Raw genomic sequence first — 26,433 nt, 5'->3', positions numbered from 1 at the left:
TAGCCAGAAGAGTACAGTCAGTTTGGGAGGCCTACAACTCCGCCTGGCCAGGGGAGATCCCATCTGCTCAAGGACTGACCAGGCCCCGTTCGCTAGCAAGTACTCCGGGAGGGTCTATCGTTGTTACCAGTAAAGACCCTGAATTACACCGCACCGTCTCTGAGTGGTTCCTGCTACCCCCATCTTCCACGTCGGCTGCCCTGAGGCCATACCCCTCCCGTTGGGGGTTATACTATCACGCTGCACAATTCTACACCGGCCTCAGCGGTCTGCCCTGCAGCGGCAGCTCCATAGCTGCAAATCAACGGGTGGCGTAGTCGACACTCAAATAACATCTATCAAGACTGCCACACACTGAGTTTGACTCCCTGGGCACGGACCGGGTCCCCGCCACTCGGAGACTACAACCCTCATCTGATCCGGTTCCGGGTAAGCCCCCGTGCGCGAGACGCTGCGCGACACAGCAGGCCCAGGGGCGCGTCAACTTTGGCGTAGTCGGCAGGATTTCGTGCCCGCAACCACCGGGTACTGCGTGCCTGAAAAGCAAAGACTGTTCAAACTTACCAGTGGTGAGGTTTCCCGCCATCCGGCGCCATCTTCTGCCTTCTTCCCGCCATCCGCGAAGTTTTCCCGCCATCCGGCGCCATCTTCGGCCTTCTTCCCGCCATCCGTGGAGTTTTCCCGCCATTGGACGCCATCTTGAGGACGCCGCGCGGGAAGAAGAGGGGCGTGGACTCCGAAAGCGCGCGAGAACTGAAGCCCCGCCTCACGTCCGGACGTTGCGTAAGGTCCTGGAAGGAGCCCAGCAGACGCCGACGTCACCGGAGCGCGACGGAAGGTCCTCAACCCTGACGATCTACTGCGGAGCCGCGGCCTACGGAACAGGATCATCGCAAGGTAGGCCACGGTCCACTAGGGGGGAGGAAGATCGGATACGGAGGAGAGCTTCACTGCCTCAACCCTCGCCAGCGCCACCGCTGCTGCAGTTATGCCCTTCACCATGCCCTATATCCCGGGAGCAGCTTGGCTACCCCAGTACTCAGGGGAGTCACATACCCTGCATGACTTTAGAGAAAAGCTGGATAGCCTCTTCCAGGTGTACCCCCTCACAGAAGAGCAAAAAGTGAGCATCCTGGTGGCCCAACTAACCGGGGCAGCCAAAAGGGAAGTAAAATCCTGGCCACCTGGGAGGAAGACTGTCGCAGGGATACTAACCCGGCTGAAGGGTACCTTTGATACCCGCACCTCAGCCGAGATTAAGCTTAGATTCTACGGGTGCAAGCAGCGAGCGCATGAGAGTATAAGGGACTATGCACTAAACCTACAAGAGGCCCTGAGGGCCATTAAGCAGACCGACCCTGATGGAGTGGGAAACGAGGACAGGCTGTTGACCGAACAATTTATAGAGGGACTATATTGTAATGCCCACCGAACCCAGTTGCGGGCGATGGCCTTACAGGATCCCCATCTGGGCTTTGCACAGTTCAAGGACAGAGCCATCCGGGTGCTCCGAGAACCGGCACCGGGTGGCGTTGTGACCCACAGGCGCCCAGCTATCACTTACCACCAGGAGGCGGCGCCCTTGTCGGCAGGGCCTGTGGGAGCTGATGCGCAGGCTTTGGACAATGACCCGGCTCCAGACCTACACCATCAGGTCCAAGAGCTAGCTAAGAGCGTTGCTGCGCTAACCCGAACTGTGCAGTCTTTACAGGTTTCCACCCCAGGGAAGATCCAGCTGGCATCCGGACCAGAGGACATCCCGTGGCGTCGACCAAGGAGGACCCCACCGGCCAGAGGAAGACCCAGTGACCGATACAGCGAGGACGGACGACCCATCTGCCGCCGCGGCAATCAACCCGGACATATGGCAAGGTACTGTTCTTTAAACGGGCACAACCTGGGGTAGAGGGCCAACCCCCAGGAAAAAGATCACCAGGCCCATCGAACTGGCGCGACAGATATGTGGGAGGACGTCCAGTCTTGCCTGTGGTACTGGATGGCATTCCCATGAGTGCCCTACTGGACACCGGGTCACAGGTCACCACCATCCCGTACATGCTCTTTAAGCAGTACTGGAATGACTCGGATATTACCCGCTACCCTGACGACGACTTGAGTATCATCGCCAGCAATGGCCAGCCCGTGCCACAGATCGGATTTAAAGAGGTGACCATCAAAATCGGTAGAGTCGAACTGGCAGCACAGGGACTGATCATTGTAGATATTGACAAACATGAGAGTCACCCAAAAATAACTCTAGGAACTAATGTAATTGAAAATTGCCTTGCAGAGGTGATTTTCCTTTTACAGCAGGTTGCCAAGAACGCCAGCTCCGGCGAGCAGCGGGTGCTCCAGAAAGAGATCCGGGCACTGATGCGACGGCAACAGGTGGAACTCTCCGGCGGTGAGATTGGTAGCGTAAGAATGTGTGACCCTTTTCCTATTGCCATGCCCCCAAAAAGTGAAATGATGATTTGGTGCCGGGCAGCTATTGGTCTGAGAGGTAGGGATTACCAGGCAATGGTAGAACCAGTTTACTCGGACAGTAGGCCCACCATTTTGACAGCACGGGGGGTGGTTGATGTACGCCATGGGAGGGTGCCCGTTCGCATAATAAATATCGGGGAGAGGGAAGTGTACCTGCCCCGGTATGCCACGCTAGCCAAATTATATACCATTAACCAAAATTCTATACAATCTGTGGAACCCTTGCCTCCATCTCACCCGGAGGAAGGTAACGGCTCTAAGAAAAACATGGAGGACTGGTGTCAGCAACTACATCTGGGTACTGACTCCACTCCCTCACACCAGAAACAAGGAGTCTATCGGGTGGTTCAAGAGTACGAGAGAGTGTTCAGTAAACACCCGTTAGACTTCGGGCGAGTCAAGGGGGTAGAACACCACATCCCCACGGGAGACCATCCTCCTATAAAAGAGAGGTATCGACCCGTATCCCCTGCCCACTACCAACACGCCAAGGGGATGCTTAGAGACATGAAGGAGGCTGGGGTGATCAGGGATAGCTGTAGCCCCTGGGCAGCTCCACTAGTCTTAGTCAGAAAAAAAGACAACACCATGAGGATGTGTGTAGATTACCGGAAAATCAACCGTATCACACACAAGGATGCGTACCCCTTACCAAGGATAGAGGAGTCATTGGCTGCTTTAAGATCTGCTAACTTCTTCTCTACCTTGGATCTCACTAGCGGGTACTGGCAGGTTCCTGTAGCAGAGGCGGACCGGGAGAAGACCGCATTCACCACCCCGATGGGACTTAGCGAGTTCACCTGCATGCCGTTCGGACTCTGCAACGCACCAGGAACCTTCCAACGACTAATGGAGTGTTGTCTGGGCCACAGAAACTTCGAGACGGTCCTGTTGTACCTGGACGATGTCATCGTATATTCCAAGACGTATGAGAACCACCTGAAACACCTGGCGGAAGTGTTCGAAGCTCTGGCGAGTTACGGCCTAAAGGTGAAACCCTCCAAGTGTCACCTCCTGAAACCAAAGGTGCAGTACCTGGGACACGTGGTGAGCACTGACGGAGTGGCTCCCGACCCTGATAAGATCACCGCAATTAAGGAATGGCCAAGCCCCTCCAGCGTAAAAGAAGTGCGGCAGTTCCTCGGGTTGGTAGGCTACTACCGAAGGTTTATTCCCGGTTTCACCAAAAAGGCAGCACCTATGCAGGACCTCCTGATAGGCCAGTCCCGGAAGGCCAAGAACCAGAACCCGCCCTTCAAATGGGAGGAGCTGGAAGAAGAGTCCTTCCGCCAGCTGAAGATGGCCCTCACGGGGGACGAAATCCTGGCGTACCCGGATTATAGCCAGCCCTTTATCCTCTACACCGACGCCAGTAACATCGGGCTAGGAGCCGTACTGTCCCAGATCCAGCAGGGGAAGGAACGAGTAATCGCCTACGCCAGCCGAAAACTGCGACCCACCGAAAGGAACCCCGAGAATTACAGCTCATTTAAGCTAGAGTTCCTGGCCGTAGTATGGGCAGTCACCGAGCGCTTTAAGCATTACCTCGCTTCTTCCCAGTTCACCGTGTACACGGATAACAACCCGTTGACACACCTGGACACGGCAAGACTCGGTGCCCTGGAGCAGAGGTGGATGGCCCGTCTGTCCAACTACGAGTTCACAATCAAATACCGGGCCGGACGCTCCAATACCAACGCGGACGCCCTGTCCAGGATGCCCAACCTGCCGGACGAAGGAGAAGATCCGGAGGGACTGGAAGAAGTTGAACTCCCTGCGTTCCACCGTCATGGGACTATCCAGTATTCCCACCGGGTAAGGAGTAAGCAGGCTGCTATGTTGAACCCCTTACCTCACTACAACTGGGCGGAGACGCAAGACAGCGACCCTGCTGTCCGACTGGTGAAGGAGATGCTGACTCGCCCGGAGGCTTGCCTTGAACCAGACGCTCCGGAGGAAGCCAAACAACTATGGGCAGAGAAGAGTCGACTGTTCCTTTACAAGGGGAAGTTGTGCCGCAGAATGGTTAACTCCCGGACGCATGAACTACTCTGGCAAGTAGTGGTGCCACGAAGAGACGCAGCCATGGTGATGGAGGCATACCACGACGGAGCTGGACACTTCGGGTGGAAGAAGCTGGAGTTCCTGCTGCGCGAGCGATTCCACTGGGTAGGCATGAGGGGAACCATTGAGAAGTGGTGCAGAGACTGTGGCCCGTGCAACCTGAGAAGGAAGGACCGTGCCAGCCAGAAGACTCCCCTGCAGTCCATCGTCACCCGGCAACCGTTGGAACTGGTAGCCTTGGATCATGTAAAACTGACCCCAAGCAGAAGTGGCTACGTCTACGCGTTAACCATCGTGGATCATTACTCCCGGTTCTTGGTTGTCGTCCCCGTCAAGGACTTAACGGCTCAAACAGCAGCTAGAGCCTTCCAGCAGCACTTCTGCCATCCACACGGGTACCCGGACCAAGTGCTGACGGACCAGGGACCTGCCTTTGAAGCGGAGGTCTTCCAGGAATTCTGCAATCTGTATGGCTGCCGGAAGATAAGGACGACACCCTACCATCCGCAAACTAATGGACTTTGTGAGAAAATGAACCAGGTGGTAATGGATCTTCTAAAAACGTTGCCCCTGGAAGAACGCAGTCTGTGGCCTGAGAAGTTGCCCGATCTGGTGGACCTATACAACCACATCCCGGTAGGTTCCACCAACTGTACCCCGGCTTACCTAATGAGGGCAAGACCTGGTAAGTTACCTGTTGACCTGGAAATGGGAGTCCTGACACCCGAGGACACTTCACCAGAAGCAGACTGGGACACAGAGAGGCAGCAGCAGTACCGGAGAGTACAGGAGAGCGTGGAGCGAAGTCTCTGTCAGGCTAGGGAAAGACCAGAGAAAACTTACAACCAGTATGCTCCCGCTGTTCCCCTGGTACCCGGAGAGCAGGTCTTGAAGAGGAAGAGACGGCTCCACAAGTTGGACGACCAGTGGGAGAAGGACCCGTACACCGTACTGCCCTCAAGCCACGAGAACCCGAAGGTTTGTACCATCAGTAAAGACGGAGGGGAAACCACAGCCATTGTATCCCGGGACCACCTGAAGAAGTGTCCCGAACAACTGAGGAACCCTGAAGAGGAACAAGAAGACCATCGACCCGTAGAGGAAAGGGAAGATATGGTTAGTACTGTGCTCGGGGACTTCCCTCGGTCTTGGACTCAAGTCAATGGTGCAGTTGTGGTACCCGTACTCACCTTCCTCCAACCAGCGTCCCAAGCACCTACGGAGCAACAGGTAGAGCTGGAAGAACAGCCGGTCCAGGAGGCAGAAGACCCCACACCCGCAGACCAGGAGGATCAACCCTCTGCTTGCAGTGAGCCTGCCATATCCCTAGTGAGCCAAAGGGCCCGTAGACAGCTGCCCAGTTTACCCTTGACAGCTCCTACACCCTGTAGTTCAGGGCCAGACAGTCAGCTCCGTAGGTCCACTAGGGCTACTAGAGGCCAGTTACCCGCATGTTGGAGGATTTGAAGTGTATAAATTGTTTTATTTATGTTTACCTGTGTATTGTTGCTTGTGTATAATTTTGTGTTTCTAGTTATTTGTAGGAGTCCTTGGTGGATTTACCGGGAATCCTTGTACAATTAGTTGGAGCGTAACCCAGGACGGACTAAAGACTGTTAAGGACTCGGGGCAGGACAAACCCCTACCTGGTTACGTCTCCCTGTTTTGGTGAAATGGACACCTTGCTTTTCTTCAAAGACTGCACCCGGTTACGGACATGCCGTGACCACCTTTATGTGTTTCTTCTTATTGTACTACTATTGTTGTTATATCTTGTTATGTTTTTCTAAAATATGTTTAGTCCCGGAGTACTAAATTTCACTAGGGGGGAATGTGGCACCCCAGGGGTCTGGTTTCCACAGTAATGTAATGTTATGTCTGAGAGCAGGTGGGAGGTCCTTTGGTCAGGGATCCTGTGCATGCCACACCTCCTGCCCAGTCTTGGGAGGGGAAGAACTTCCCCTATATAAACCCGGGGCTGAGGCAGGGTTGGGAGTCAAGGAGAGTAGAGACGAGAAACAGTCATAGGAAGAAACAGCAGAAGCTCAGTGGGAGCAATACTACTACGAGTCAGGGGCTGGCAGCTGCAGAGCTCGCCCTGACTGAGAAGCTTTCTTACCGGACCCGGCGTCCGAGGCTGTGGGGACTAACTCTTACCCAGCAGCAGAAGCCGATTGGCAGGGGATTTCAGGTCCTCAGGCCCAGAAACCCGAAGGCACGGTCACACGCGTGGGACCAGCACCGCCATCGTGGAGCGGAAGCCATTATAAGGCCCCGAGTCACCGGCCATACGGGTGAGCACCACACGGTACACTCAGGGACGTGGGCTACTTATATCCGCTTCTAGCAAGGTAGCCAGAAGAGTACAGTCAGTTTGGGAGGCCTACAACTCCGCCTGGCCAGGGGAGATCCCATCTGCTCAAGGACTGACCAGGCCCCGTTCGCTAGCAAGTACTCCGGGAGGGTCTATCATTGTTACCAGTAAAGACCCTGAATTACACCGCACCGTCTCTGAGTGGTTCCTGCTACCCCCATCTTCCACGTCGGCTGCCCTGAGGCCATACCCCTCCCGTTGGGGGTTATACTATCACGCTGCACAATTCTACACCGGCCTCAGCGGTCTGCCCTGCAGCGGCAGCTCCATAGCTGCAAATCAACGGGTGGCGTAGTCGACACTCAAATAACATCTATCAAGACTGCCACACACTGAGTTTGACTCCCTGGGCACGGACCGGGTCCCCGCCACTCGGAGACTACAACCCTCATCTGATCCGGTTCCGGGTAAGCCCCCGTGCGCGAGACGCTGCGCGACACAGCAGGCCCAGGGGCGCGTCAATTACATGGTGCCGAAAACCGAGACGGTTAACTGGACCTCTCTGTGACCCGACTGCACGGATCTTTCCATAAATCCCTGAAATAATTCCGCGGTGAGTAGCCCTTTGAGTTACAAAGTTTCAGTGCTTTCCGGTGGTCAAAGACGGGTACATTAGTGGTCCTACAAGACCATTCTTATCAAACCTCTGCCATTGTTTGGATTTTGTGTGTATGATTGAATTTATAGAGTTATAAGATAATTTGTTGAGTATTATGTGGTTCAATGTGATTTTAGATATACAGTGCAGACCAAAAGTTTGGACACACCTTCTCATTTAAAGATTTTTCTGTATTTTCATGACTATAAAAATTGTACATTCACACTGAAGGCATCAAAACTATGAATTAACACATGTGGAATTATATACTTAACAAAAAAGTGTGAAACAACTGAAAATATGTCATATTCTAGGTTCTTCAAAGTAGCCACCTTTTGCTTTGATGACTGCTTTGCACACTCTTAGCATTCTCTTGATGAGCTTCAAGAGGTAGTCACCGGAAATGGTTTTCACTTCATAGGTGTGCCCTGTCAGGTTTAACAAGTGGGATTTCTTGCCTTATAAATGGGGTTGGGACCATCAGTTGTGTTGTGCAGAAGTCTGGTGGATACACAGCTGATAGTCCTACTGAATAGACTGTTAGAATTTGTATTATGGCAAGAAAAAAGCAGCTAAGTAAAGAAAAACGAGTGGCCATCATTACTTTAAGAAATGAAGGTCAGTCAGTGCGAAAAATTGGGAAAACTTTGAAAGTGTCCCCAAGTGCAGTGGCAAAAACCATCAAGCGCTACAAAGAAACTGGCTCACATGAGGACCGCCCCAGGAAAGGAAGACCAAGAGTCACCTCTGCTTCTGAGGATAAGTTTATCCGAGTCACCAACCTCACAAATCGCAGGTTAACAGCAGTTCAGATTAGAGACCAGGTCAATGGCTCACAGAGTTCTAGCAGCAGACACATCTCTTCAACAACTGTTAAGAGGAGACTTTGTGCAGCAGGCCTTCATGGTAAAATAGCTGCTAGGAAACCACTGCTAAGGACAGGCAACTAGCTGAAGAGACTTGTTTGGGCTAAAGAACACAAGGAATGGACATTAGACCAGTGGAAATCTGTGCTTTGTTCTGATGAGTCCAAATTTGATATCTTTGGTTCCAACCACCGCATCTTTGTGCGACGCAGAAAAGGTGAACGGATGGATTCTACATGCCTGGTTCCCACCGTGAAGCATGGAGGAGGAGGTGTGATGGAGTGGGGGTGCTTTGCTGGTGACACTGTTGGGGATTTATTCAAAATTGAAGGCATACTGAACCAGCATGGCTACCACAGCATCTTGCAGCAGCATGCTATTCCATCCGGTTTGCGTTTAGTTGGACCATCATTTATTTTTCAACAGGACAATGACTCCAAACACACCTCCAGGCTGTGTAAGGGCTATTTGACCAAGAAGGAGAGTGATGGGGTGCTACACCAGATGACCTGGCCTCCACAGTCACCAGACCTGAACCCAATCGAGATGGTTTGGGGTGAGCTGGACCGCAGAGTGAAGGCAAAAGGGCCAACAAGTGCTAAGCATCTCTGGGAACTCCTTCAAGATTGTCGGAAGACCATTTCCGGTGACTACCTCTTGAAGCTCATCAAGAGAATGCCAAGAGTGTGCAAAGCAGTCATCAAAGCAAAAGGTGGCTACTTTGAAGAACCTAGAATATAAGACATATTTTCAGTTGTTTCACACTTTTTTGTTAAGTATATAATTCCACATGTGGTAATTCATAGCTTCGATGCCTTCAGTGTGAATGTACAATTTTCATAGCCATGAAAATACTGAAAAATCTTTAAATGAGAAGGTGTGTCCAAACTTTTGGTCTGTACTGTATATAACTAACAATTGTTTAATGAAATTGGATGAGTAACTGAGTATAAAGGGACAAATAAATAAGTCCTAAATATGAGGTCCCATTAGGGGACATTCACTTTGAGTTGAAAGAGGCGGAGTGATTGAGATTATGTGACTCTACATGAAGAAAAAAAGAGTGCTGTGCAGTCGATTCCTGAATGAGCACGCATGAATGAATCGTCACTTGTCATTGTGGGAAAGATGCATAAAAGTGGTGTAGTATGCCAGGCTGAGCCCTACAGGAGTTTCATGTGGAATTTTTGTAGTTTGTGTTATGCTGAACAAATGTAATAACTCTGTTAAGAAACTGCCATATCTGCTGCATTGAGAAAAATCCTTATCTCTGTGCTGTGAAGAAGAGAGGGACTGGTGGTGCAGCGCCCAGGGGTGAAGCTGCAGCTGTGTGCAAGTTTTCTGTGCTGATATGTGTGTTGTTTTTTTAAAGAGACAATACTGTACAAAAGTTGAAAGTAAAATTGTAAGTTGAAGTTGGACGCTGAATCTAAATTATTGTGCCTATTTTAGGAAGATTTGGAAGTGACTATTTGGTCATCAGTGTGTGTTGTAGCTGCTTACAGTTGTGTGTTGTGTGGTTGCTGTACAGCTGGTTAAGGATCAGCAGAGGAGGGGTAGCCAACTGCACAGCTGGTCTAGTAGACGAGAGGTCTATCACACCTGGGCCTTCCTACTTTAGTCAGCAGGTTTTTAGTGGGTGAGAGAGCCACATGAGCCTTCCCACTGTACATGCAGCTGGTCTGGTAGGTGAGAGGCCTATTACATCTGGGCCTTTCTATTACAGTCAGCTGGTCTAGCGGGTGAGAGCCGCATGAGCCTTCCCATTACACCCTGTAGGCCTAATGGGTGAGAGAGCTAAGAGAGCCTTCCCACTACACCTTGACAGCTCATTCTTAATTGCTAGACTGTGGCCTGTAGACAAGGTCCATGCACACTGAGAAGGCATTTGCAGAAAGGTGAACTGTGTGAAGAATAAGTTGAAGCAATGGGCAACTTGTTCTGTGTGCAGTCAGGGGCCCCAATGGGATCCAAAACAGCTATACAGATAGTAAAAATAACTTACTGTATTCTCCCAGCACATGTTTTTTTGACTAGTGGAAGTAATTACAATAACTATTGGTAATATAGTTGTTGGATTGGTATTTGTTTGGTTATGTATCAAAGTTGCATGGGTATATAAGGCTGGTTACCTGATGTTGATATTTCCTAAAATTCTTCTTTTTCGAGGACAGAGGTTCTGGGAGTTGAATTAATTCTCTTGCGAGCTAATTGGAAGCTGGGAGAAGTAGTCTTCTACGGTTAAGACTCTACGGGCCCATTCAGTTCTTTGGTTAACTGCGGGCTTTAAAGTTGCAGTCATGAGGACTGGCAACTGAAAGGAAATAAGAGGTCTGAGAGGTATCCCCTTTGTCCATGTATGTGATATAGTGAAAAGACTAAGAAGGAATGGGAAACGTGTATTTGCAATTGGCACCTTGCAGCCTTTGTGGCACCCTGCCTTATGCAGGAATTGCAGATATTGTGTACAGAATCCCCGTGAGGTTAATTACTGTGTCCTGTGGGTCCCCATGTCCATGGATGCCCAAGGTTCCTCTGCCCCCATGAGGACCACGAGTCATGTACACTTTCTACCTCCTAGGATAGAGAATAAGCTGCTGGTACATGATCCACCATAGGTATAGCCAATAGCATAATACATTTGCCCTGGTTTCCTAGTGAGCTCATCGCTCGTTACCCAGCTCCCAGCCCCCCTAACATTTATAATGCTTCTCCATGGTGTTGAGGAGGCATATTTGGGCCACATGGGATGATCTAGTCTCAGTCATTTTACAGTGACCCCTTATATTGCTGCAGTGTTTCATTAACAGCCTTAGATCTATAGTCCTGATCGCACTAAGCACTAATTGCCCGGAATGGCGCAATATGCAATGGGTGGATCTGAATGAAATAGCCCAGGGTGCTGAAGTAGAAAGCATGTCAAAAAAAGAGTTAATTACTAATTAGGTAGGACCTGTACAGAAAGAAAGGGAAGAGGGAGGGGGAGATCTTTCACTGGTAGGGACAAACTGTTACATTCATGATAGATATTGGAGCAGCCAATACAGTATTAATGCAAGAATACAGATCAGAAGGTATACTGTCCCCCGAATATGTCACTTGTGAAGGGGTAGAGGGGTGAGCTACTAAATTACAAATGTCTCAGCCCCTCTGGCTGAATATGCATGATTCAATTTGAATTATGACCCAGATATTAGCTTCCCCTGAGGTATCTTTTAATTTGTTATGGACAGAAGTGTTGCAGTAAATTGGAGCCTGCATAGCCTGCAAATGGCCCCAAGATGACTACCCCCCTTATACAAAGACATCCAGTGTAGTCTCTTGTCCCTGACACTTCCTACAGCCCTGGACAGCACATGCTCTGAACCCTATTCCCTACATAATTGGTTGGAGAACATAACCAGCCAGCTGTGGGCATGTTACCAACTTGATTTGGGAAAACTACCCATTCCCCTATGACAGTAAAACTTAAACCAGGTGTTCATTCCTCTGTATAATGTAGTACCCTATACAGTGCATTGTGAAAGTATTTGCCCCCCTTGAACTTTTCTACCTTTTGCCACATTTCTGGCTTCAAACGTAAGTTTTTGGGGAAGAATCAACAACAAGTGGGACACAATCGTGAAGTGGAACAAAATTTATTGGATATTTTAAATTTTTTAACAAATTCAAAACTGAAAAGTGGGGCGTGTAATATTATTCGGCCCCTTTACTTTGAGTGCAGCAAACTCACTCCAGAAGTTCAGTGCGGATCTCTGAATGATCCAATGTTGTCCTAAATGACTGGTAATGATGAATAGAATCCACATGTGTGTAATCAAGTCTCCGTATAAATGCACCTGCTCTGTGATAGTCTCAGGCATAGGTGGATTATAATGAGGGCAATCTGGGCTACCGCCCGGGGCTCCGGGATACCCATGGCCACATTGCCCTCATTATAATATGTGCGGCGCCGGCACCAATGCGGCACACACCGGCAGACAGAGGCGGGGTGGGCCCCCGGACCGCTTCCCCAGCAGCTGCGCAGGGCCGCTGCTTCTTCTTCGGCCGGGCCAGCACTGCGCCTGTTAACTTCCCTGTGTGCTGGCCCGGCCGCGTCACAGCTAGGAGACACGGCCCTGTGCGCGGCCGTGCCTGCTAGTGTGACATTATGTCACGCAGTGTGCACCCTGCACTGCTGCACCGGAGAGGAGCTGCACGACTGGAGCCGAGCCGGAGGATGGTGAGTGAGTGTGTGAGTGAGTGTGTGACTGAATGTGTGAGTGAGTGTGTGTGTGTGTGTGTGTGTGTGTGTGCAGGCAGATATCATTGTGTGATGTCTGTTTATATGTATTTTTGTGTTTCAAATGTGTTTATGCGTGTATGCGGCCTCCTGCTGTGTATAGATGGCTACGTGCGGCCTCCCGCTGTGTATAGATGGCTACATGCGGCCTCCTGCTGTGTATATGTGTCACCCTGGCCTGGATGCCACAAGTGTAATAAAGCTGTGTCTGAGAGCAAAGGGGAGGTTCTCTGGTCAGGGGAACATTAGCATGCAGTACCTCCTGTCTCAGGCCAGTAGGGGGAGCAGGCTGCCCCTATAAAAGCTGGTACTGGGGGCAGGGTTAGAGAGAACCGGATGACCTGTCTCAGGTCTGAGACGTGTCCCAGAGCAGAGTAGGGACAGAAAGTTGTATTGCACCTAAGAGGAAGTGTGGCAGGAGGAGAGCCACAAGCCAGAGACAAGAGGCGAAGAGAGCCTGTCTTGGCAGATAACGGACTTAATCTACCAGACTTTGGTGTCTGAGGCTGGGAGGATTCCACATCCCCCAGCAGATAACCAGTCCGCAGGGGACTGTATATTCCTTGGCCTAAGAAGCCTGGAGGCCCTGCCACAACAGAAGGGACCAGCAAAGCCGTACAAGGCTGGGAGCAGAAAGGAACCCACGTCGCAGGTCATACAGGCGAGAATACACGGAGAGCTCGGAACCGTGGGCTGTTACCCTATAAGGAGGAGATAGCCAGAAGGAGCGCAGAAAGCACGGTAGGCCTACACCTACACCCTCACCCTGACCAGGGCCAATTTCCCCATTGCTCTCACACATCCAGGTCCCCTCCTAGCCGGGACTGTTTGTGGGTCAATTTACCTGTTCTAGTAAAGACCCTGGACTGCAACCTGTTATCTGTGTGCTCCTTGCTCCTCCAGCACTATCAGCACTGGGACTCTCACTACCATCACTCCCAACATCCACTACACTGCCCTGGGGCCGCACTCTTCCCGTGGGGAGTCACACCATCCCAGCTGCATACATCATCAGCCCCAGCGGTCTGCCTTGCAGCGGCGGTTCCTAATGACCGCAAATCCACGGGTGGTGTAGTCGGACATAATCATCAGCACATAACGGACTACCACTGGCCTGACCACCCTGAGCCACGGAACCGGGTTGCCACTACTACTCCCACCGTTCCCCTATTGCCTGGTTCCGCCCAGGGGGCGAGTCATATAGATGGCTGCGTGCGGCCTCCTGCTGTGTATAGATGGCTGCGTGCTGCCTCCTGCTGTGTATAGATGGCGCCATGTGGCCTCCTGCTGTGTATATATGGCCACGTGTGGCCTCTCACTGTGTATAGATGGCTATGTGCGGCCTCCTGCTGTGTATAGATGGCGCCGTGAAGTCTCCCGCTGTGTATAGATGGCTACGTGCGGCCTCCCGCTGTGCATAGATGGCACCGTGCGGCCTCCCGTTGTGTATAGATGGCTACGTGCGGCCTCCTGCTGTGTATAGATGGCTATGTGCGGCCTCCCACTGTGTATAGATGGCTACGTGTGGCCTCCTGCTGTGTATAGATGGTGCCGTGCGGCCTCCTGCTGTGTATAGATGGCGCCGTGCGGCCTCCCGCTGTGTATAGATGCCTACGTGCGGCCTCCTGCTGTGTATAGATGGCTACGTGCAGCCTCCTGCTGTGTATAGATGGCTACGTGCGGCCTCCCGCTGTGTATAGATGGCTACGTGTGGCCTCCCGCTGTGTATAGATGGCTACGTGTGGCCTCCCGCTGTGTATAGATGGCTACGTACGGCCTCCTCCTGTGTATAGATGGCTACATGCGGCCTCCTGCTATGTATAGATGGCTACGTGCGGCCTCCCGCTGTGTATAGATGGCACCGTGCGGCCTTCCGCTGTGTATAGATGGCTACGTGTGGCCTATTGTGTGTAGGGTCTCATACTGTATATAGGGGATGTCAGCATACTTAATTGTGCTCAATAATAAGTCATACAATTAATGTAAAAAATATTATTATAATCAATATATTAATATTGTGGCAAATTAATTTCACGTGAACTGTCACATGATCTATCACAGGGGATCATGTGACATGTCACGTGAAACATCAGGTGTGGGGGTGGGGGCCGCGCCTTCTAAACTGCCCGGGGCCCTTGCTACTCTTAATCCACCCCTGGTCTCAGGGTTCTGTTTCAAGTGCAGAGAGCATCACCAGGCAGGTCCGAGATACTAAAAAAAACAACTCAAAGACAAAAGCTAAATACGCTAATATCTACTAGTAAATGGATAAATCGCACAGTGCATAGAAAAATGATAAATAATAAAGGGTATTTAGTTAACATAAATTTTGATCAAAATAATGTAATAGCCATCCCGCCGCATCACGGCAACCCTTATGGGACAGTCCTAACTCTAATATTAAAACCTTACCATTTGTCAAGTGACATACATATGGATAAGGGCAGAGAGACTGAACCCTTAGTAGAAGCATGGACCTGAGAGACAGAATGAACCTTTCAGCTCAGACAAAGGGCGGCCACACCCTTATATGCACTACTGCACATTAGACTACATAGAAAAAACCTGGGAGTCTGAACTGAAACATAAATTGATGTGCATGCAAAATGTAAATGCATGTTCACATAAAGCCATTAGACAGAAAAAAAAACAAAGACAAAAGCTAAATACACTAATACCTAAAAGTAAATGGATAAATCGCACATTGCATAGAAATAATGATAAATAATAAAGGGTATTTAGTTAACATAAATTTTGATCAAAATAATGTAAAAGCTATCCTGCCACGTCACGGCAACCCTTATGGGACAGTCCTAACTCTAATATTAAAACCTTACCATTTGTCAAGTGACATACATATGGATAAGGGCAGAGAGACCAAGGAACACACCAGGCAGGTCCGAGATACTGTTGTGGCAAAGTTTAAAGCTGGATTTGGATGCAAAAAGATTTCCCAAGTTTTAAACATCTCAAGGAGCACTGTGCAAGCGATCATATTGAAATGGAAGGAGTATCAGACCACTGCAAATCTACCAAGACCCGGCCGTCCCTCTAAACTTGCATTTCGAACAAGGAGAAGACTGATCAGAGATGCAGCCAAAAGGCCCATGATCACTCTGGATGAACTGCAGAGATCTACAGCTGAGGTGGGAGAGTCTGTCCATAGGACAACAATCAGTCGTACACTGCACAAATCTGGCCTTTATGGAAGAGTGGCAAGAAGAAAGCCATTTCTCAAAGATATCCAGAAAAAGTCTTGTTTGAAGTTTGCCACAAGCCACCTGGGAGACACACCAAACATATGGAATAAGGTGCTCTGGTCAGATGAAACCAAAATCAAACTTTTTGTCCACAATGCAAAACGATATGTTTGGCGTAAAAGCAACACAGCTCATCACCCTCAAAACACCATCCCCACTGTCAAACATGGTGGTGGCAGCATCATGGTTTGGGCCTGCTTTTCTTCAGCAGGCACAGGGAAGATGGTTAAAATTGATGGGAAGATGGACGGAGCCAAATACAGGACCATTCTGGAAGAAAACCTGTTGGAGTCTGCAAAAGATCTGAGACTGGGACGGAGATTTATCTTCCAACAAGACAATGATGCCAAACATAAAGCAAAATCTACAATGGAATGGTTCAAAAATAATCGTATCCAGGTGTTAGAATAGAATGGCCAAGTCAAAGTCCAGACCTGAATCCAATCGAGAATCTGTAGAAAGAGCTGAAAATTGCTGTTCACAAACACCTTCCATCCAACCTCAATGAGCTCGAGTTGTTTTGCAAGGAAGAATGGGCAAAAATTTCAGCCTCTCGATGTTCAAAACTGATAGAGACATACCCCAAGTGACTTGCAGCTGTAATCGCAGCAAAAGGTGACGCTACAAAGTATTAACTCAAGTGGGTCGATTAATATTGCATGCCCCACTTTTCATTTTTTATTTTTTTTTTAAAAGTTTAAAATATCCAATACATTTCGTTCCACTTCACGATTGTGTCCCACTTGTTGTTGATTCTTCCAAAAAAAATTTGAATTTTATATCTTTATGTTTGAAGCCAGAAATGTGGCAAGAAGTAGAAAAGTTCAAGGGGGCCAAATACTTTCACAATGCACTGTAAGTACTGTGGAGAATGAGGTGATACATGATAACGCCGAGAGCTCCAGACAGGAGGTCTTATTGTCCCTATAACCTCCCCATTTAATTTTCCCCCATATAACTATCAAACACTGTAATGTTCTAAATCCAGCTAGGTTATCACCAACGTATTTAGAAAAGGGAGGAGAATATCACGGTGGGGAGAGCGAGGGACCATGAGTCTAGATCCACCCTTGTTTTTCAAACTAGCAGATGAGGACAGATGAGGACATGAACATGACTGTCAGGCATTGATGGAGGCAGACACATAGAGCTTGTTAGATATCACTGATGTCCCCTCACTAACTCCTCTGTTGAGTATTTTGTAGATGGTTCCAGAGCTCGGGACAGTGATCAAGGACGGTTGACAGTGTCCTTGACACTGATCAAGGACGGTTCATCACCGGGTATGCTGTAGTCCACAATGGTAAGGCAGTAACTCTCCTCCAGCTGCTCTACGCCAGAGGCTGGGCTGAAGGCGCTCGCTGCAGCCGGCAATCTGAGAAAATGTAAAGAGATTTATGTATTTTCGGACTCGAGATATATTTTAAAGGATCGCACATGACTTTGGCGCCATTTGGAGGAGCCGTAATTTTCTGGCCTCTGCTGGCAAACCTATGAAGCTGTAAAGCAGTGTCGTCACTGCATTCTTGGTCTTCTATCCTTTGGATTACGATATCAGAGAGAATGAAGACACAGGACAGGATGTTTGTGTCTAAACATGCTCTAAACTTTATTACAAAACACAGGGCTAATATACACCCTGAAGGCAGGAAACGGATTTACCATATATGGTTCGATTATACAGTTTAGCTGAACAAGCGAAAAAGCTAGTTTCTGTATGCTTTAAAATATTTAATTAGACGTATCTGGTTAGCAAGGCCATGTTATCTTCTTACATTATTGCTACAAGAAGAAACATCTGGCCAGGGAGGACACTTTATCTTCTTAGCAAGGACACGCTATTGATACAAGAAGGAACATTTCAGCTTGCTGTTATTTTCACCTAAAGTAACTGTCAGACTTATATAGCATAGATGGGGCCTTTAAACTTAAGGGGCCTCATCTTCTGCTATAACATTCCATCCTTTTGTTCCTTCATTTATCAATACGAATGTCTATGTTTTCTTTTAGTACAACGCTGAATACACATTAGAAAAAGCTTAAAAACCAAGTAAACCGCAAGACACATTAGCAAAACCTGTAAAATAGCTTGTACTATAGCAGCCAACCACCCACCGATACCTTTAAACCAATTTGCGGGATTTAGAAAGGAAAATTTCTGTGTGGAATTATTGGCCAATGTATCTGAACAGTTCACCCAAAAGTTTATCTCTTCCCATGAGACTGGGACAGCGAGAAAGGGTATGCTAGTGGACGTCACAGGGGCATGTGTACATATCCAACAATTAGCAATGGTCTGGTTTTGCTCCTTTAGTCCATCGATTAGAGCAAGATGGTGTTTAATGAATCTATTGTCGTCTCCATCTGTGGCGCTCAACCTAGTCCATGCACCTGTGGTTGTAAGTATGCAGGTAAGTATAAACAATGTCATCATTCTTTGTCCGCTGGTTCTCCTAGTATCTTTTTGCAATGGGACGCGTGGATCCAGGTCTCTTTTCCCTCTAGCTTAACGGCTGTACTTGTGGTCAGCAGAACTTGAAAGGGTCCGTCAAACCGTGGATCTAGGCTTTTCCTCACGTGTCTTTTTATAACCACCCAGTCTCCAGGTTGCAGCGTATGGCTGCTAGAGTCTTGATCTGGATCTGGAAGAGAACTGGAGACATTATCATGTACTTGCTTAATCTTTTTGCGTAAAGCCCTTACGTAGGAACTTAGCACATGGTTGTTCATTTCTAATGCTTGCGGATAGAAACACCCTAGGCTGGGTACGTTGCCAAACAATATCTCATATGGAGAGAGTCCACTCTTTCTATTGGGCGTGTATCTTACTGAAAACAGAGCAAGCGGTAAACAGTCCGGCCATGGTTTTCCTGTCTCAGCCATGGCTTTCTGAATTTTTAATTTCAATGTCTCATTCAGTCTTTCCACTTTACCACTACTTTGTGGGTGATATGGGGTGTGGAATGCTTGTTGAATTCCTAGAGCTGACATGACTTCATTCATTATTTCACCTGTGAAGTGTGTACCTCTGTCACTCTCAATTACCTCTGGTACCCCATACCTGCAGACCACCTCCGCAAGCAGTTTCTTTGCGGTTGCCGCAGCCGTGGCTTTGGCAATCGGGAAAGCCTCTGGCCATCCTGAGAACAAATCAATACAGACCAACACATATTCCCATGATCCTGACTTTGGCAGCTGAATATAATCAATTTGCAGTCTCTGGAATGGATAGAGGGGCCGGGGTGTGTGTTTGGGTGGTGTTTTAACTACTCTACCCTGATTATGTGTAGCACATATCATGCATCCTTGTACCAGGTTTTCAATACAGGTGGAGAATCCTGGTGCCACCCAATGTTTCTGCATCACACTCATCACACCCGTTTTAGATTGGTGTGTCGGCCCATGTAGTATCTGGGCAGCTGCTGGGTACAGTGCCCTTGGAAGGCATCGTCGTGTCCCTTTCCCCCATACCCCATTTGCTTCATTCAGGCATGCACCTTCCTTTAACCACTTATCAACCTCCTCCTTCAGAGCCTGAGCCAGCATTTGGGATAAGATGTCCTCCGACACAAAGGGGTTTTTAGCGGCACTTAACTGACGTACTGTTGACCCTTGTTGCGGCTTACAGGCTGCTGTTTTTGCTGCTGCATCTGCCATCGCGTTTCCTCTGCTTAACTGGTCGGTGCGTCTGGTATGTGCTCTTACCTTTATGACAGCTACTTGTTTGGGTAGTTGTAGTGCATCAATTAACTGCTGGACCGCATCAGCATTCTTTATGGGGTGTCCTGCTGCCGTCAGGAAACCTCTTGACTTCCATATGGGACCAAAATCATGCGATATACCGAATGCGTACCTAGAATCTGTGTAAATGTTAACCATACTACCTTGGGCTAGTTTACAGGCCTCGGTTAGGGCCCTAAGTTCGGCCTCTTGAGCCGATTGGTGTGGGAGCATTGGTTCTGCCTTGATTACTGCATTGAGGGAGACAACTGCATGTCCAGTATGGAAGGTACCTGAATCATCCTGATGACGGGATCCATCTACAAAAAATTCAAAATCTGCATTTTGCAATTCATGTTCAAATACAGTAGGTAAACCTGCCGTTTCTTGTGCCATCATTTGTACACAGTCATGAGGAACATCCTCTCTTGGATCTTCCTTAAATAGCACAGTACCTGACCCTCCTTTAGATCCGAGAGAGGTAACAAAGTTGCTGGGTTCAGAGTAGTACACCTCTGTAAAGAAACATTGGGAGGCATTAACAGTGCACATTGTAACCTGAGATGACTTGCTGCTGAGAGGTGAGCGGGTTGCACTTGATTCAATATAGTGTAGACATCATGAGGTGTTAGAACGGTGAGCGGGTGGTCAATAACAATGTCTGCCGATTTATGGAGTAATAGTCCAACAGCATGCAGAGCACGTACGCAGGATGGTGCACCTCTGGCTACCGCATCTAATCTGCCACTAAAATAGGCAACAGGTCTCTGATTATCACCGTGTGTTTGAGTTAAAACTCCTGCTGCATGTCCAGCTTGTTCATGAAGGTACAGAGTAAATGGGAGCTCATAATTAGGGGTACCCAAAGCTGGAGCGGCCAAAATACGTTTTTTGAGAGAATAAAAACAGTCTATTGCCTCTGGTGTTAGTACAAAAGGTGTTGGAGTAAGACAGTCATAGAGGGGCTGCATTAAAACAGAGACAGCATGAATCCACTGTCTGCAATAGGAGACAAGTCCAAGAAAAGTTCTGAGGGCTGCAACATTAATGGGGACGGTGAATGCCTGTACTGCTAGTTTACGTGCATTTGTCAAATGACGAGCTCCTGGTGTAATGCAATGTCCCAAAAAGGTGACTGAAGATTTACAAAACTGAAGCTTATCTTTCGATGCCTTGCAGCCAGCGTGATAGAGAAACAACATAAGCGATATAGTTGCACTATGACATTGCTTCCTGGAGGGGGCACAAATGAGCAGGTCATCGACATATTGCAGAACAACGATATGTGGTTCAGACCATCCCTCCAGTATTTCCTGCAGACTTGCAGTGTACATTGTGGGTGAATTCTGGGCACCCTGTGGCAACACTGTCCATGTATATTGACTACCCTGGAATGTGAAAGCAAACAGGTACTGGCAGTCAGGATGTAATGGTACACTGAAAAATGCATTTGCCAAATCGACCACTGAAAAGCAAAGAGAGTTAGAAGGTATATGTGACAAAAGAGTATGCGGGTTGGGCACAACTGGTGTTAGAAGTTCTGTGGCTTTGTTAACCAACCGGAGGTCATGGACCATTCTATATGCGGCTGGTTGTCCTGGCACACTCTTTTTCTTTACTGGGAACAGGGGAGTGTTGCAAGGGGACTGGGTTTTGACTAGGACTCCTCTGTGTAGTAATTTTTGGACTTGCTGGGCTATGGCATTCTCTTGAGCCGAGCTAAGGGGATACTGCCTCTGTTGAGGTAAGATTGCTCCTGGTTTTAATTTTACCATTACTGGTTGAACTCTTAACCCACCGACATCTGTTTTGTCTGAGGCCCAAAAATCATGTGGTACAGCATGCTCTAATATCGGGGGAAACTCATTTGTCTCTTCTATGCTGGCAATATCTAGTGACATAATTTTGCAAAGGGTACTTGGTTTTAAACCTGGGGTCATGGTGACAGTGCCATCGGGATGATACTCAATATGTGCTTGTAATTGGGACAACACATCATTTCCCAAAAGATTACATTGGCCTCGGGGCGATACTATGAGCTGGCTATGTACAGTAGCTCCTTGAATTTGCAGGGGAATTCTCTTAGTGACAGGGAGCAGGACAGACGGGGAATTGAAGGGGGTGGCAATGACATGATGTGAAAAATCAGTGTCAGTGTATGGCCAATCACCTTGCCTAATTACTGAATTGTCGGCCCCCGTATCTACTTGGAAATCGATTTCATGCCCCCCTGGTAGGTTCACCTGCACTATACAACTGGGAGTTGGGGGTAAGGAGATGAGGGGGTTCATGTGCAAGCTACCCTCATCCTATGGGGGCGTTGTTTGGTCAGCTGGAGGACCCGTACTCTGAGCATTTGGATACGGGTTGGTCCTACAGTCCTTTCTAAAATGTCCTGGCTTTTTAGATCCGTAACACAGTTTCTGTCCTCCTTCAGTCCGTCCTCTGCCTCTGTTGTTTCTGGGGGTCGTCTCTACTATGTGTATTCTGGCAGCTCTCTTTGCCTGCGCTATGTCATGCTGTGCCCCCTGACCTATTCTAGCTAAATCTTCTGCCTTCACTGATCTCCAGTCCGGTCTACTTGCTTTTACCTTCTCTGCAATCTCTTTCTTTAGTCCATTCATGAAAGCACTTGCTAATACCCTCTCACTAGTCTTATTCCCGGGGTTGAACCCCATTTCTGACCAGGTTTTCTTTAATGCATAGAAATAATCCTTAGGATCTTCCTCCTTCCCTTGCACTCTATCTTCTAGTGTAACTTGCTTTTCTGCTTGCCTGTCTTGACATGCTTTTACCAACGCTGCTGCGAATAGGACTCCAGCTGCTGCATCATTAGATTCTGCATCTATGGGTTCGGTCCTATTGGCATACTGTTTTTTTGTCTCATCTATCAACCTATCATAGCGGGCTTCATCTGCCAATTTTCCCTTAATTACCCCCTGCAGATCTATTCTAGTGGCATGGTACGTATCCTGTATGGTGGTGATCATTCTAGCGAAACCCATAGGGGACTGGGATGGGTCTGGCAGTTGGGATATCAGTGCCAACTGCTCTGAAGGGCTCCATGGTCTATACATTAACATTGTGCGAGCTTCCTGACCTGGAACCACTGCATCCCCCCCTGCTGCTGCTGCTGCTCCCGGTGCTCCTGGCACAACTACCGTCCTCATTGGGAATAGACTAGCTGGGTGGGGTCTCGGTCCTCCACATGCCACACAGATGTCTACTGTCAAGGGATTCTGCTGTCCACATCTGGGACAAACCCAACATTTAGGTTCCTGGGAATTCTGATACTGGGGTGGGGGTGACGTCGGGAGCGGACAGGGAGGAAAAATCTGTCATTCCGGTTTTTGTCAGTCTGTAACGTCCGTCTCCTAATTTTTCAATCTTTCCTTCAAAATAAGCGCATGCATTCATCCATACATCTACTGTCCCTAACAGACCCTTATCTTTCAGCCATCCATGATAGGAGTTAAAGAAGGATTTCCATTTCTCTCCATTCATCTCTCCATTCTCATTCATTCCCGCTTTACACAATATTTTGTCAATTCCAATCAGTGCCTGTTTCCCTTCTCTGCGTACTACTAAGTCTTTGGCTATAATGCCTTCCTTGGCATTTTGGTTCCCCATTTTTTCGGTTCTCCTCACCTAGAAGAGACTCCTCAGTCACTTAGACAATGGTCACTTAGACAATGGGCCACAAAGGTTTCTGAACCATTCCACTACTAGCCTCTCTAGGACTTATACGCCAGCCAGAAAAACAGACCAAAAACATCAATCCCGGGACACACCCACACCACAATCATTGGATCCATACTTTCATTCTTAAATTCTCCAAAGGATAGAAGGCAGGACTGATCTGAGGGGATTCTACTGGTTCAAAGGGACCTGAGCCAGACAACAATCTGTGAATTACCTGGGGAGCCGACCGCTCGGGGGTGAGGGAGTCTCTTCTATGCAGTGATATAATTAGGTAGAATATAACAGTTATTCTTACCTCAGCGCTGTATATATCACCAACAGAGAGCTTCACTCGTCCCACGTCTCGGACCGGTCAAGCACCCCTGGGTAGATTAACTCAAGGTCCCTGTTCGAGGCGCCAGCTGTCGTCACTGCATTCTTGGTCTTCTATCCTTTGGATTACGATATCGGAGAGAATGAAGACACAGGGCAGGATGTTTGTGTCTAAACATGCTCTAAACTTTATTACAAAACACAGGGCTAATATACACCCTGAAGGCAGGAAACGGATTTACCATATATGGTTCGATTATACAGTTTAGCTGAACAAGCGAAAAAGCTAGTTTCTGTATGCTTTAAAATATTTAATTAGACGTATCTGGTTAGCAAGGCCATGTTATCTTCTTGCAAGAACACATTATTGCTACAAGAAGAAACATCTGGCCAGGGAGGACACTTTATCTTCTTAGCAAGGACACGCTATTGATACAAGAAGGAACATTTCAGCTTGCTGTTATTTTCACCTAAAGTAACTGTCAGACTTATATAGCATAGATGGGGCCTTTAAACTTAAGGGGCCTCATCTTCTGCTATAACAGCAGCTACTCACAGCACTCACCCTTCCCCAAAGGGCAGCTATCAGCGCACACACGGGAATAAACTCCCCTTGCAGTAGGGAATTCCTTGGCTGACCAGGTGGCTAAGGAAGCAGCACAAGTACCTCTGACTGGAATACTGGGCATAGAAGACACGGCCCCACTAGGGAACTCAGTGACCGAGAGTGTGGGAAGCTAATTTTTCACAGAGGAGACTGTCACCGCACCGGCCCCATTGGCCGTTGATCGTGAACTACTGCAGGTCTTCCGGACCCAGGCTCCCCCACACAAACAGAACGCATGGGCCAAAGCGGGTGCTGTACGGTCAGAGTCAGGGGTATGGCAGGTAAACACCAGGATTTGCCTCCCACGCTCCCTGTTCCCCATGATGTCTGCTCTAGTTTGTGCGAAACATAACCCCGGTAGACCTATTCAAGTCCCACAAAATGCACGCCAAAACCAGATTACTCGTTTCAGAGACTGCAGGAGGACTACCTAAGGTGGGTACTTATGAATACTTCCTGGTATGCACTGATCTCTTCTTTTGGTTGCCTGAAGGTTGGGCCGTGACCAAAGTTCAAAACAAAGATAATTGATAAGTGAGGTGGTTTGTAGATATGGGGTACACGAAACTATAGAGAGTGACAGAGACACACTTTACTAGAGAACTGATGAAACAGATCATGGCCACTCTGGGGATCGAACAGGTTTTCCATGTTTCCTATCACTCACAAAGAAGTAGGAAGGTGGAACGCCTTGAGGCTGAGTGCCCACGATGCGGATTTAATGCATTAAATTGCTTGTTAAGAGGTCTGGAATGTATCCCAATGATAATCCGCATGTGCTGTCCACATGCTGCGGAAATTTCCGCTGCGGATTATCATTGCGGAAAAATCCGAAGCACAACCAATTTGGGCGTGATTTTGTGGCAAAATCGCTCCCATTGACTTGCATTGAACCGCATAATAGAGGCATGTATACATGCGGATGTTATGCAGTTCAATGTGCGGATGGCACCCGGGTCTGGAGAAAAGGAGACTCTCATCCGACTCGGGTACCATCGTACCTGCAAGTAAAAAGAGAATTATAAAGTAAAAAATAAAAAAAATTATTCGTACACACCTCTCCGGCAGCCCCCGGTCTCCTCTTGGCCGTGTCCTCTCTCCTCGGCGTCCCGAGGTGTACTGGCAGGACATGCGGTGACGTAATTTAGTGAGCTGATGTTCACGCGACCATCACTTGACCGCTGACGTCAGCAGTCGCGTGACCATAATATTTATTACTTTTTAATTAATTTTTTTACTTTAGATGCAGCATTTGATAGTAGAAATTTCCTCTAAGTTGGTCACACAATATAAATCCATGCCAGTTGCATGGATTTATATTGTGTGACCAACTTGTCAAGTTCTTTTCCAAGTGATGCTCAAAATCACTTGGAAAAACGCTTGAAAATAACGCATGTAAAATCCGCATGCGTTTTTTCTGCCAAGGAGATGCAGAAATGCTCAGGAAATTTCTGCTTCAAATTTGCATCGTGGGCACATACCCTAATGGTACTCTGAAGATAAAAATCTAGAAGTGAATGGAGGAAAACACACTTGTCCCGGGTAGATTGCTTACCCATTGCATTGTATTCAGTGAGGACAGCCCCAAAGAGGTAGAGAGAGGCTGTCCCCAATGAAATACTGTTTTGTGGTGTCCCCAAGACAGGGTTGTATTTCCCGCAGCAGCTGCAGCCTCCTACAGTTCCCTCACTGAATATGTCTTTAAGCTGCACAAATATCTGACTGTTACACATAATCGTGTTCTTTCCTCCAGACCCCAAGTGCATAAGTGACACACACACACACACACACATTGGTACCAGGAGACTGGGTCACGGTAAAGAGATATATGAGGAGACCACTGAACGCAGATACATTGAGCCATTTTAAATACTACTGACCACTGCCACTTCTGTCAAGTTCCAAGGCAAAGATACCTGGATCAATGCCAGTCACTGGAAAAAGGTCCTGATCCCCGGCAGCAGCAAAGATGATGACCCTGCCCCTTTGGACCATGTTGATGGCAATTGCATCCCTGCCTTAACTCTCAATGATGAACTAAAGGAGGAGAGGACCAGGAAAACAAACTGATAAGTATCAGCAAGTCCTGCTCTGAGACAGTTTTTAAAGACATTCCTAAGAATTGATAAATATGCACCCATAGCCCAATATCCTCTGATAC

This window comes from Phyllobates terribilis, unplaced genomic scaffold (assembly GCF_046119375.1).
Source record: "Phyllobates terribilis strain yellow unplaced genomic scaffold, ASM4611937v1 Scaffold_5__5_contigs__length_657084704, whole genome shotgun sequence".
Lineage (NCBI taxonomy): Eukaryota > Metazoa > Chordata > Amphibia > Anura > Dendrobatidae > Phyllobates > Phyllobates terribilis.
This window is presented reverse-complemented; position numbering follows the sequence as displayed.